The sequence below is a fragment of the Emys orbicularis genome, chromosome 2 (assembly GCF_028017835.1).
Source record: "Emys orbicularis isolate rEmyOrb1 chromosome 2, rEmyOrb1.hap1, whole genome shotgun sequence".
Lineage (NCBI taxonomy): Eukaryota > Metazoa > Chordata > Testudines > Emydidae > Emys > Emys orbicularis.
In genome coordinates this window covers 280,221,796-280,234,168 of record NC_088684.1, presented here as the reverse complement: position 1 = coordinate 280,234,168, position 12,373 = coordinate 280,221,796, and positions in this window count along the sequence as shown.

Here is a 12,373-nt window from a genome sequence, read left to right as displayed (position 1 = left end):
GGCTGAGGGGGAACTTCTGTTTGCAGGAGGGAAATGGTGACTCTCCAAGACAAGAGGCAGAGATTCAACCTCAGTCCCAGAAGGAGGGCTGAGAGAGAGGCTCCTGTTTGGAGGAGGGCGATGCTGACTGTCTTAAGGTGAGAGATGGAGGGGCTGCTTGCAGGGAAGTACAGCCCAGCTGCTGCAGAGAGGGGCTCGGAGCGGCTTTGAGCTGCCTAAGATGAATCTGTGTGGAACCACAAATCCAAGGTGGGCATAATAGCCAGCAGGTCTGGTGAAGATGCTGGCAAGTAGGGTGAAGGTAGGAGCAGCCCAGGGAAGTAGTGGAGGGATTGAAGGAACAGTCCTTAACAGCCTAAAACAGGGTCCCTGGACTGGAACTGAGAGGAGAGGGTGGGCTCCCCTACCTTTTCCCCCAAGACTAAGAGGGGAAGTACAAGTGTCAAGAGTAAAAGAAGCCAAGAACTATGAGTTCCAGACAGAGGCTGAAAGATTGGCTTAGAGGTCATTAGACTCTGTGCTTTCTTCTTTTTGGACTCTTCTATGAACCCTGAGAGGTGACCTGCTGGAGGGCCAGGCCACTGAAACAGCAAACCATTGTGGAACCAGGATGGATAAAGGAGGTGCTAGATTGAAAGAACCTCTGCAATCAGGTGCTCTGAAGATGAAGCTTGACTACCCTACTGTATTTATTTTAATTATCATATTCCATTATTATTTACTAATCAAAATAAGGGAATAAAGTACCCTTGAGATGCAGTATTCTGGATCTCTTCCCCCATATTTGTTCACTTGGGGCACAATTCAACTCATTGACATCAATCGACGTTTTTTCCATTTGATATTTGATGTGTGCACTAACTTACTAACCTGAAACCAGACTTTCAGTCAAAGAAGCACATTCCATATTCCTTACTACACTTGTCGAGGTTTTTTAAAAATTCAAAATTTCTATAAAATACTTTCAAGAAAAACTGAATTTTGAGGGGGATACGTTTGCAGCTCTTCTCAATGTGCTCTACTCTTTACTCAGAGAACATACCCAATGAAATCTACTATTAAAGAATCAGTCACTGACTGCTGTAAGAAATGAATACAAGTTTAAAAATGCTCTAAGCACAGGAAAATTTTGAGAAAGTGGTGTGAATCAATATCCTGAATCCTGCCTCAAGCACTGATGCAAAACAATCTCTGAATATGAGGGGAAAAGACGTTTGATGCACGTGAGCACAAAACTCCTCACCCCTTGCTTCGTTCATTAAACTATGCTCCCTACCTACATAGCAAAAACAGAACAGGGTTTCTTGGTTATCCATGTTATATTGAAACAAACACACAATCTTTTGAATAAAAGGAACAAGTGGTATGTGAATAAAAATCTGCATCACATCACAGATTCAGGTCAATTCAGGATGGTGTCCCTAGCCTCTGTTTGCCAGAAGCTGGGAATGGGTGATGGGATGGATCACTTGATGATTACCTATTCTGTTCATTCCCTCTGAAGCACCTGGCATTGACCACCGTTGGAAGACAGAATACTGGGCTAGATGGACATTTGGTCTCACCCAGTATGGCCGTCCTTATGTTCTAATGATGCCTTACAGTATGCTGTCCATTCCCCTGCCAATGCAGAATTGCTCGTTATGGTGTATTCCCTTCCCCCCCCCCCCGGTCCCCCCGTGCTTAATTCAGTACTTGTATTTTTCATATGTGTTCAGTGATGTGGTTTTCACCACTTCCTTTTGCAAACTATTCAACAGTCTAAGAGAGCTCTGTTTAGGAAGCTTTCCAGATACTAGATCTAAATTTTTCACTGAAATTCCATTGTTCAGAATTGCACATCTTGCATTGTCCTTTCCTCACTGATGTTTAGACCCTCCAAATACCTGCAGACCCATCAATCTAGCTGAGCTTTTTCTAAAGCACCCATCACTGTAGTGGTATCTGAACTCTTATCATGGCCCCACTGAACTCTTAACATGGTCACTGTTTCTCCATGTTGAACCCTTTTAATCTATCCTTATGAGCAGTGATGAACTAAGGTGCTGCAGGGTCTGGATTCACTAATATTTTGTGTTTCCCCCTAAAACTGAAGCACCCCCACAATAGACACTTCCTCTTAGCTGGACTCCCCACCCTCAACTCTTCCTCTTCAGTCCCTTTTCCTCCATGCACACTCACCTTGCTGAAAAGGAAGCAATAGCAATTAAAATAACTTACCTTTCCAGCCTTCATGCCGATTTCCTTCCAAATCCAGGCCTAACATTAAAATGTCCCGTGAGGCTAAGTTGGGGGCAGGCTGTTGGGATCCTTTCTGGCTGGGACTCTTTTGTTCTTCCACCCTACTCTCCCACTCTCTCTTCTCCTTCCCCATTCCTTCAATTACTTGCCCATTCCCAAATCTTTCCCTCCCTCTGTCTGACTCGCTCTCTTCCGCTCACTCTTCACACATGGCATTTACAGTCCTCACCCCATTCACTTCCCCCAATCCTTGCTTCTCTCTCTCCATATACTCTCCCCTGAACCGCTAAAGTAGAGCCATTGTGACAGCAAAGTTGGGGGAGAGAGACAGACCCTCACAAAACAATGAGTTCCCCCCCATACCCTGCAGCCCGCAGCAATATGTCTCCTTCCTCCCCCCCCACCTCACACATAAGGCTCTGAATCCCTTTTTCTACCCAAACCTCCTCCTCCCAAAGTGTCCAGTCCCCCCTCCCTTCTTCCAAACACCTTTCAGTCCCATGACACCTCTCATCAAAGCTCTCCCAGAGCTTGCTTCCTCAGAAGCTCTCGTGTGTCTCTTTCATCTTGTAAGGCCTCCTTGGGCCTATGTCCATTCACCTAGGCTCCAGTCCCCCCCAGCCCTGCGTCGGTCATACCCTAAGCTCTGGTGCCCCCCCAGCCCTGTGCCAGTCCCCCCCTGAGCTCTGGTCCCCTCAGCCCTGCACCAGTTCTAACATTTTTGACCTGAATGCCTAGTTGAAAAGGAACCCTGGCGGCTTCGGTCAGCGGTGCAGTGGGGGCCAGGGCTAAGGCAGGCTCCCTGCCTGCTGTAGCTGCACATGGCTCCCGGAAGCAGCTGCCAGGTGCTTGTGGTCCCCAGGTGCATGGGCGGCCAGGGAGGCTCTGCACGCTGCCCTCGTGCCCGCAGGCATCGTCCCAGCAGCTCCCATTGGTTGTGGTTCCCGGCCAATGGGAGCTGCGGGGGAGGCGCCTGCAGACACAAGTGGCTGCTTCCTGGGAACCGTGGTAAGCGCTGCCAGGACCCCACACCCTGAACTCCCTCCTGAACCCCAATGCCCTGCCCCAGCCCAGAGCCCTCACCTGCACCCCAAACCCCTCATCCCCAGCCCCACCCCAGAGCCTGCACCCTCAGCCAGAGCCCTCACCCCCTCCCACACCTCACCCCCTTCCACACCTCACCCCCCTGCCCCAGCCAGGTGAAAGTGAGAGAGGGTAGGGGAGAGCGAGCAAGGGGAGTGGGGGGATGGAGCAAGCGGAGGCGGCGCCTTGGAGAAGGGATGAGGCAGGGCCTCGGGGAAGGGGCGGGGTAGGGGTGTTCAGTTTTGTGCCATTAGAAAATTGGCAACCCTGCACCGGTCCCACTCTGAGCTCTGGTCCCCTCAGCTCTGCGCTGGTCCCACCCTGAGCGCTGGTTCCCCCCAGTTCCGTGCTGGTCTTGCCCTGAGCTCTGGTCCCCTCAGCCCTGCGCCGGTCCCACCCTGAGCTCTGGTCCCCTCAGCTCTGCGCTGGTCCCACCCTGAGCGCTGGTTCCCCCCAGTTCCGTGCTGGTCCCGCCCTGAGCTCTGGTCCCCTCAGCCCTGCGCCGGTCCCACCCTGAGCTCTGGTTCCCCCCAGTTCCGTGCTGGTCCCGCCCTGAGCTCTGGTCCCCTCAGCCCTGCGCCGGTCCCACCCTGAGCTCTGGTTCCCCCCAGTTCCGTGCTGGTCCCGCCCTGAGCTCTGGTCCCCTCAGCCCTGTGCCGGTCCCACCCTGAGCTCTGGTTCCCCCCAGTTCCGTGTTGGTCCCGCCCTGAGCTCTGGTCCCCTCAGCCCTGTGCCGGTCCCACCCTGAGCTCTGCCCCCCCCCCCAGCTCTGCGCCGGTCTCGCCCTGAGCTCTGGTTCCTCCCAGCCCTGCGCCGGTCCTGCCCTGAGCTCTGGTCCCCTCAGCTCTGCGCTGCTCCTGCCCTGAGCTATGATCCCCTCAGCTCCCTCCCCATGGTTTCCTACTGCCAGCATGGTGCCAGCTCCCTCAGCTATAATCCCTTTCAGTCCAGACCCATGCCCCACCCTCCTGGTGCCTGTCCCCATCACTCTCTTCCCCCATGTTTGATCCTGTTTCATGGTAGGGGATGGGGCTGGAGCTGCTGGGCAGAAGGCTGGCAGTTTGTCTCCCCATGGGCCAGCCCTAGCCAGTTTGGTGCGGGAGGGGAGAGCTGAGCCACCTGCCCAGCTGTGGGAGGTAGAGTAGGCTGCATTGCACCTTCCACCTTCCTGCCCAGTTGTCAATCTACCAGCTGTTCAGTGGGAGAGTGGCAGAGCCCTGAGCACAGCTGGACAGAGCAGCAGCCTTAGACTCCTGCTCTAGTTCTGCTGCCTCCCTTCTTCCTCTGCAGGTGGGGGCTGAAAATTGGGGTGAGGTGGGGGGAAAATTACACCCATGATCCCCCATCTCCATTCACATTTGCTCCACCTCTCTGTCTGTCTTCTCTTCTCCCCTTCACTCACACATACACTCAATGACCCCTCCGGGTATGTCTTCACTATGGAGTTAACTGTTACTCCAGTGTGGACCCAATCCCCTTCCCCTTTCTACCCCTCCTCCTCCAAACTTCTGACCTGAGTTTGGTGGTGCTTTCAACCCTGGCCAGCTGGCTTTCCCGGATCCGTAGGGTAAAACCCAATGGAGGCGTTCACTCAACCACTTTGCAGCGAAGACATCAGCTCAAGCACTTGAGTGCTGATTAGTCCTCCACTGCCTTCCCACAATTCCCCTCCCCTTCCTGTGCCCAGAAGGATAGGCAAATTCTCCCACAATTCCATGGGAAAGACTCATAGAGCAGCTCAGTTTACTGCAGCACAAAGAACCATGGGATATGCTGCCAGAAATCATAGTGACACAGGCAGGTGAGCACAGCACCAGTGAGGTTACAGTAACTCCGGTTGGGTTTTGTAGTGTGACTGCTCAGATCCGGACTTGGCTAGGTTCTCAGACCCGTGTGCCAATTGCCCAAGTTAACTCTTCAGTGAAGACACACCCTAAGTCTGTTCCTTCTCAAAACCCAAACCAGGCTTCATTTTACCCCCCACCCCATCTCCACAAACACCAGACAGGGTGCCTCAGACTTCTCCCCTGCTTCGCCCTCCCACTCAGTTGTCTCTTGTTTTTTTCTGGTCAGGGTACTAGTGCTAACTGCTTGTAATTCTGTCTGACCCTACTACCTTGGTGCTCGAGTTGTTGCATATATCTCCTGCCTATCCTTTCCTGTTCTCCTGTTGCAGGTGAACATGCTACCATGCTATGCATTATGGACCATTTCAGATGGGGCCTCATGGTGCATGGCATAGTGTGCTCTGTGCAAACAAGAGGGAGCAACAAAGGACAGACAGGTCCAGGGATCAAGTACGCTGCCATCCTGTCTCATCCAATTCTTACTTCCCTGGCCGCACATGTATCTATTTGTGGGGGCCCTTCATGGAGCCACAGATCCAGGCTTGGTAGGTCCATGGGCACCTTCCCAACCAGGGGTCTGGATACATCTTAATCTACCTCTGTTCACTAATCAGTCCTGCCAGACTCTGAATTATTTTTATTGTTTTTCGCTTAATAATTTTCAGACTGACACTGTCTTTTTATGTGGTGCCATAATTAAATATCAAAGGTGCCATTGCAGCAGAGCCATACACCGAGGGTCTATTACCTCCATGGTCTGTGATGTGATATCTTCAGTCCAAGATCAAATTGACCTTTTTCTCAAGGCAAACTCATGTCTAATTTACTCTTTACTGTCATCCCTAAATCTCTTGCAGCATTACTGTTCTTTGGGTTTTTACAACTGATTGACTATCTGGCTTTTGGATTGCTTTTCCACAAATGTAGTTGCTTCTCTCATCCAAGGTGAATCTTATTTTTATTTTCCATTCATATTTCCAGTCTCGTTGCATCCCTTTTCATTATTTCTCTGTCCTCAATGGTGTTTGGAAGTCCTCCTAATTTAGTTTTATTTGCAAATTTCATCAACATGGTATTTACTTCCTCTTTTAGGTCATTAATGCAGATGGTAAATAGGTCCTGATTCAGCAAAGTGTTTGAGCATATGCTTAAGTCTTAAGTGATTTGCTGAATAAGGATGACTAAAGTAAAGCATGTGTTCAAGTGCTGCATTGAACTAGGGCTTCAGGCCTCAATTCTGCAATTTACCATATGAAGGAGGTACCATGTGCTTTTACAGAGCCTCTCTGCAGTCAATGGAGTTCTGTGTAAGTACAGGGGTTCACCTGCACATTGTAAATTGTAAGACTGGTCCTAAATCACGACCTAACATCAATCCTTTAATATGCCACTCAACATTTCTCCAAATTCAGTACAGTGTAGGGTTGCCAGTCCTCCAGGATTGTCCTGGAGTCTACTGGAATTAAAGATTAATTTTAATTAAAGATTATGTCATGTGATGAAACCTCCAGGAATGTGGCCAACCAAAGTTGGCAACCCTGGTACATTGCCATTCATCACTTCTCATTGTTTACAATAATTTTCCCATCCATTGTTTATTGCCTAGTTAATCTGAATTAATTTTAAGAGTAATATTTTTGAGAGGCTGCAGTAAATGTTCTACTAAAATCCAATTGTGCAGTCCTTAGTTGTGCTGGTAAACATTCATACAAGTAGGTCCATTTACTTTGATGGTGATACTTTAATTCACTAATTTTTAATTCTACAAAAAGGAAATCAAGTTTGCCTGTCAAGATTTGTTCTTCATAAATCCATCGTGTTTATTTGTAATATTGTCTAGTAAGTGCCTGATGCTGCACCCATTGAAGCAGGTGAAAAGACTCCCATTGACTCTCATTGACATTGGATCAGGCTCTAAGGGCTTGATAACACAGTAAAATTGACCAGAACAGCTATTGTGGAATAAACTAATCCACAATAGTTATTCTGGAATAGCTGTCTGTGTGGGGACTGTATTCCAGAATAAAAATCATTTTATTCCAGAATAATTATTACACTCACAGAGCATACTAAACATTCCAGAATAAAATTACTTTTATTCTGGAATAGTGTGTTTACAAGTGTAGCTATTCTGGAATAGCAATTGAAGAATAGTTTACTCCACAATATCTATTCTGGTCAATTTCCTTTTATAAACATGCCCTTAGTGGTGTTTTTCTTTTAATATTTGTTCCATTATATGATTATTTTAACAGATACAGTATAGAAATTAAGCTTACAGGATGACAATTATGAAGACTGTTCTTTTCTTTTTGCCAATGTTGGTAACACATTGCTTTTATCTAATCTTCCAGGAGATCCTCAGTTCTCCCAATAATTGTTAACATTTTGGAGATTTGTTAGCTAATTCCATTATCACCATAGGAGAGGAATGCAATCCAGATTGTTAACTTCTATATGTTCACATTTTCCAAAACTGCACTTTTGTTTGTGAATATCTATTCAAATTTTTAAATTAATCCACTTCAACTGTGTTCACTTTCTGCACATATTCCAGTGAATAAGTTTGCTTGTAGGAATATTTATGAAACAGCAAATTTTAGGCATATATGAGTGAGTATTGTAGGAAAGCAAAAGTGAGTGTAAATGTAAGAATACACATTGGCAGCCTGATTCTAAGAGTTATGCTCTTCAGTCAGGTAATAGGTAAAATTTTATATTTCTAGGTGTTCACTGAAAACTAATTAGCACAACTTGCAATAAAGTGATCATGAACAGTATACAACACACAAAGAACTCAGAGTTTTCTTGGCAAATTTTTAATAATGAATATATTTCATATAAATGCAAACATCTCTGATAATCTTAAAAAAACCCAACCAAACAAAAAGGAAAAATTAGTTTAATAAATAACTAGATTAAAAAGTTTCCAAGTGTTCTTCTTTTCTTTGATATTAATTATTGTAAGTCTTCATTCCACCCTACTTCAATTATCCAAACTTCTTTCCTTTTTCTTATTAAAGACAGATTTTAAAACGAAGTTCAGTAGCTCTGCCATTTTTGAGTCACCACTAACTTGATTCCTCTCCTTATGAATTAATGGTCTAATGTCTCTCCAGAATTTCTTTTTCCTTTGATATAGGTTTAAAAGCTATTTTTAACCTCTTTGGCTAGCTTTTAACTTCTTTCCCCCACCCTTATTATTTTCCTATAATCCTTAACCAAACTAGAATATGCTAGTTTGATTTCTTTCCACACCCCCTCTTGCCTTACCATTTCAAGTACAGCCTTTTTTTAATTAAAAAAAAATTAAAAGCCTCAGATCTTTGAACAGTCCCTTATGAAGCCACGTTGGCTGTTTCTTGTCCTCTCTGTTCTTCATTTTCAGAAGAACTGTAGCTTTTGCAGCTTAATTATGGCTTCTTATAAGATTCCCCCTGCTTCTTCTCGCTCCGGTGGCTTGTACAGTATTCTTCATCTCCAGTCTGCTGCTTTTAAAAAAAAATGCAATGTGTACCATATATGGGTTTTGTTTTTTAAGACTTGCTTGTTCTTACTTTGGACAATACCTTTTGGTAATATAAATTTACTCTGCTGGCATATACTTGTCGACAGATTTTTTGCTGTCCGTTGGACAGACATTTTGCTTCTGCTACCAAAGCTGCTTTTATCATCTTCATTATATTGCTGGATTAAAGACTGTTGTTCAGAAAGAATAAGGAGATAGTAATACTTTTATTATTTTCAACACTGATTCATTCTTTATATTCCCACAAGTGTGCTAAAAAGACTGCTCTCGATACAAAGGGCTGTGGCCATAGTTCTTACACATCTTACATTAATGAATCATATTACTCCACTTTTGAAATCAAAGGCCAGATCCACAGCTGGGGTAAATCAGTGAGGTTTATTGATTTCAATGTTGCTAGGCTAATTTACACAAGCCAAGGATCTGTCTTGAAGTTACTAATGAAGTGTGATACTCATCTCAAAGCTGATAATATTGGCACTTCTAGAGGCGAATTTCCTGATGGCTTGATTTTTATTGTGTACACACACACACACACATACACACACACATTTAGAAATGTTGAGGTCTTGAGTTTTTAGAACTTATGGCTTGTATTTATGGAATCAAGTCTCAATTTCTATTCTATTCGGATTAATCTGTTTCAGTTGAAATAAGATGAATTTGTTCAAATAAAAGTGGCAGAAACAACAATCTGAACTGTGTTTGGATTGTAGAGCACCCCATTCATTTTTGTGACTGCTGCTCTACAACTATTTTCAATCATAATTTCTGTTCTTAGGTTTTCTCCTTTATTCACATATATCTACTGTTACCTTTTTAGCTCTTTTGTTCTGGAGTCTGTAAAACCCTCCACGCCTGATGGTGGGACTAAAATACTATAATGTACGGAACTCCCTTCTAAGGTAGGCATTTTAGAAAGGCAGATTCAGAATATTTCTCTGATCACTGTTCTTGTCCTTTGCCTGCTTGCATTCCTGTTATGGTTTTTTTCACATTCGTTTGAAATTTATTTCGGATTGTTATAATTTGTTTTACTGGATTTGGTCAATTTAAAATTGATGATCTAGTTCCTCAATTGGTGTAAATTGGATTAGCTCCATTGGAGTCAATGAAGTTATGCCAATTTATACCAGTTGATGATCTGGCCTAATGAGTTTAATACCAGTTTTCTACATTTTCACTTTTTTAATCTTACTGGCCTAGCTGTTTTAATACCAGCTCTCCCTCCTTTATCCTTGGGAGTTTCGCCCTGCAGTTTCCTATGAGCTGACTGTTATGCCAGTAGACTTTGGACATTTATTTGTTCATTCTTGATAGCCAATCTTTAGCAGTGCTGAGATTCATTTCCTCTTGTCGTGACAATTGTTTGGACTGTTTGCCACTTAACGCTTGGATGATTTTTTTCTCTCTCTCTCTGCTGCCTGTAATTCCTCAGTTGCCTTTCAGCATTTTGGCTGCTAGTCATTGGCTGAGACACGTACCAACAACTCGCTGTTTTGAGTTATTCTTTGGTGAGATTTTCCTCTGCATTTTCAGCATTTTTTCTGCCATTTGTTCTTCTTGCATTTCTCCACTGGTGTCTGGAGTTCTGTCACAGAGAGTCAGTGTCATGTGGGCTACCTCATTATTGACTTTCAGTCCTTCACGACTTTTATTTTATTTCACTCAGTGTTGGCATTAGATGGCAACTGAATATAAAGCCCTATTCAGATTCTGGCTGTAGTCTGTGGCACTGAAGGGCTCCATTCCCTGGTCTGGAGAAAAGTCTTACATTTAAAAGAAATACCAGTAGAGAGGTTGAAGTAACACCACAGCTAATGCTTCTAATGTTTCCATTTTACCTTTTATTTCTGGTACAAGACAGGTAGGAATGAAATGACAGTATGTTTGCCAAGGATTCACACAGGAGGTACTGATGGTTATATGACATTTAGCAGATGCAGTTTTTAATTTGAACTAATAATAAAATCACAGCAAAAATATGGAAAAATCAGCCTTTCTATAATCAAAACACCAATATGTTGGCGTTTGGTTTTGTTTGTTTAGTTTTAGTTTTTGTAAAAAGTTGAAATCCCTCACTCAATTGAAAAATGTGACGGGTGAGTAAATGACACAACTGTCTAAGGGTTGGCTTCTCCTAAGTACCTAAGTGACTTAGGAACACAAGTTGCATACTCACATACGTAACTTCCCTCGCATGAATATTCTCTTTGTATTCAGGATAAAGTTACTTATGTGCATATGTGGTTCAGGACCGGGCCCTAAGGCTATTTCTTCTTACTGAAAATATACTGAGGTGAGTGATTTTTCTGACAATTAATTTCAAATCATGCAGCTGCAATGTCTGTTTTCACCTATATGAACAGAAACCTTCTACCTATCTATCTAGGTCCTTATGTGGCTCATATCACTGTAGTATTTGAGTACCTTGAAAACATCAAAGGATTTATCCACACAACAGCCTTATAGGTAGGGAAGTACTATTAGCTCCATTTCATGGAGGGGGAAATTAAGGAACAGAAAAGTAAGTGACTTGCCTGAGGTCACCCAGGAGGTCTGTGGCAGAGCTGGGAAATGACTAGACATCTCCTGAGTCCCAGACCAATGCTAGTTTTTGATGATTATTTTTCTGTTTCTCTAGTGCCTGCTTCCATCTGCAGAAGAACAAGCCTTACTGTGTCCTAGCATGATTGGTTTTCAATGCCACCAACTGAGCAGACTACCAAAAAAGCACACATCTACCTAGGCAGAAGGGCTGGCATGTGAGTTACAAAGGGTCTGAGGGTGAGGATAAATTTCTAGAGGTTGCTCTGAGAGAATCAAAGTTATCACCGGAGAAGCTAGAGGTAGACAAGAATACTAGGCCTATTAGATCATCCATCTCACTGCAAGTGCAGAATTGTCGCTTACAGTAAATGACACTGTTTATGAAAGAACAAAAATAGCAGAAGCAGCACTTACAGGGTTTCTGTCAGAACAGAGCGCAGATCAGAAAAGCAGTTGTGAGGGTGGAGCAGATGGTTTAGAGCCCCTAAAGTGGCCAACGTCACCGCTGAGGGAGCAAGTTCAGCATCACTTCACTTGAGTGAGTGGGGGTGGTTAGGGTGGTAACCATGGAGACTGGTGTGGGAAGGCTGCTGGGCCTGCCAAGGATTCCCAAGGTGCAATAACCAACAGCCACAATCCAGCAAGAAGAAGACGCTGAAGGAAGAAGTAACAGACTGTCTACTAAAGAAGTCACAGCTCCAGCTCCAATGACTGAGAAAAGAAGAATGACAAAGTCTATGCTGTGGGCTGTCGTTCAGAAGATCACAAAGGTGGCTTGTCTTCAAATGTTGGACATATCTGAGGACAAATGGCATGGGGAGCTAGCTCAATATTGCCAATACTTGTGACAAAAGGGGAACGGTAGCATCAAGGGATTCAACTCAAGGGGGAAATGGACAGCAAGAGTCTAGGTGCTGTACAAAGAGGTCCCTGCCCCGAAGAGCTTACAATTTAAGTGTAAAATAAGAGGCATGTGCATACAACAGACAGAGGGAGTGCAAGATAACAATGGGACAAAACTGGTCAGCATGATAAGCTGTGGTCACAGCACACCAGCTGTATGTCAGTGGGGTTTTTGTAGGCATCATGGAAGAGGAGAGTTCTAAGCTGGAATTTGAAGAAC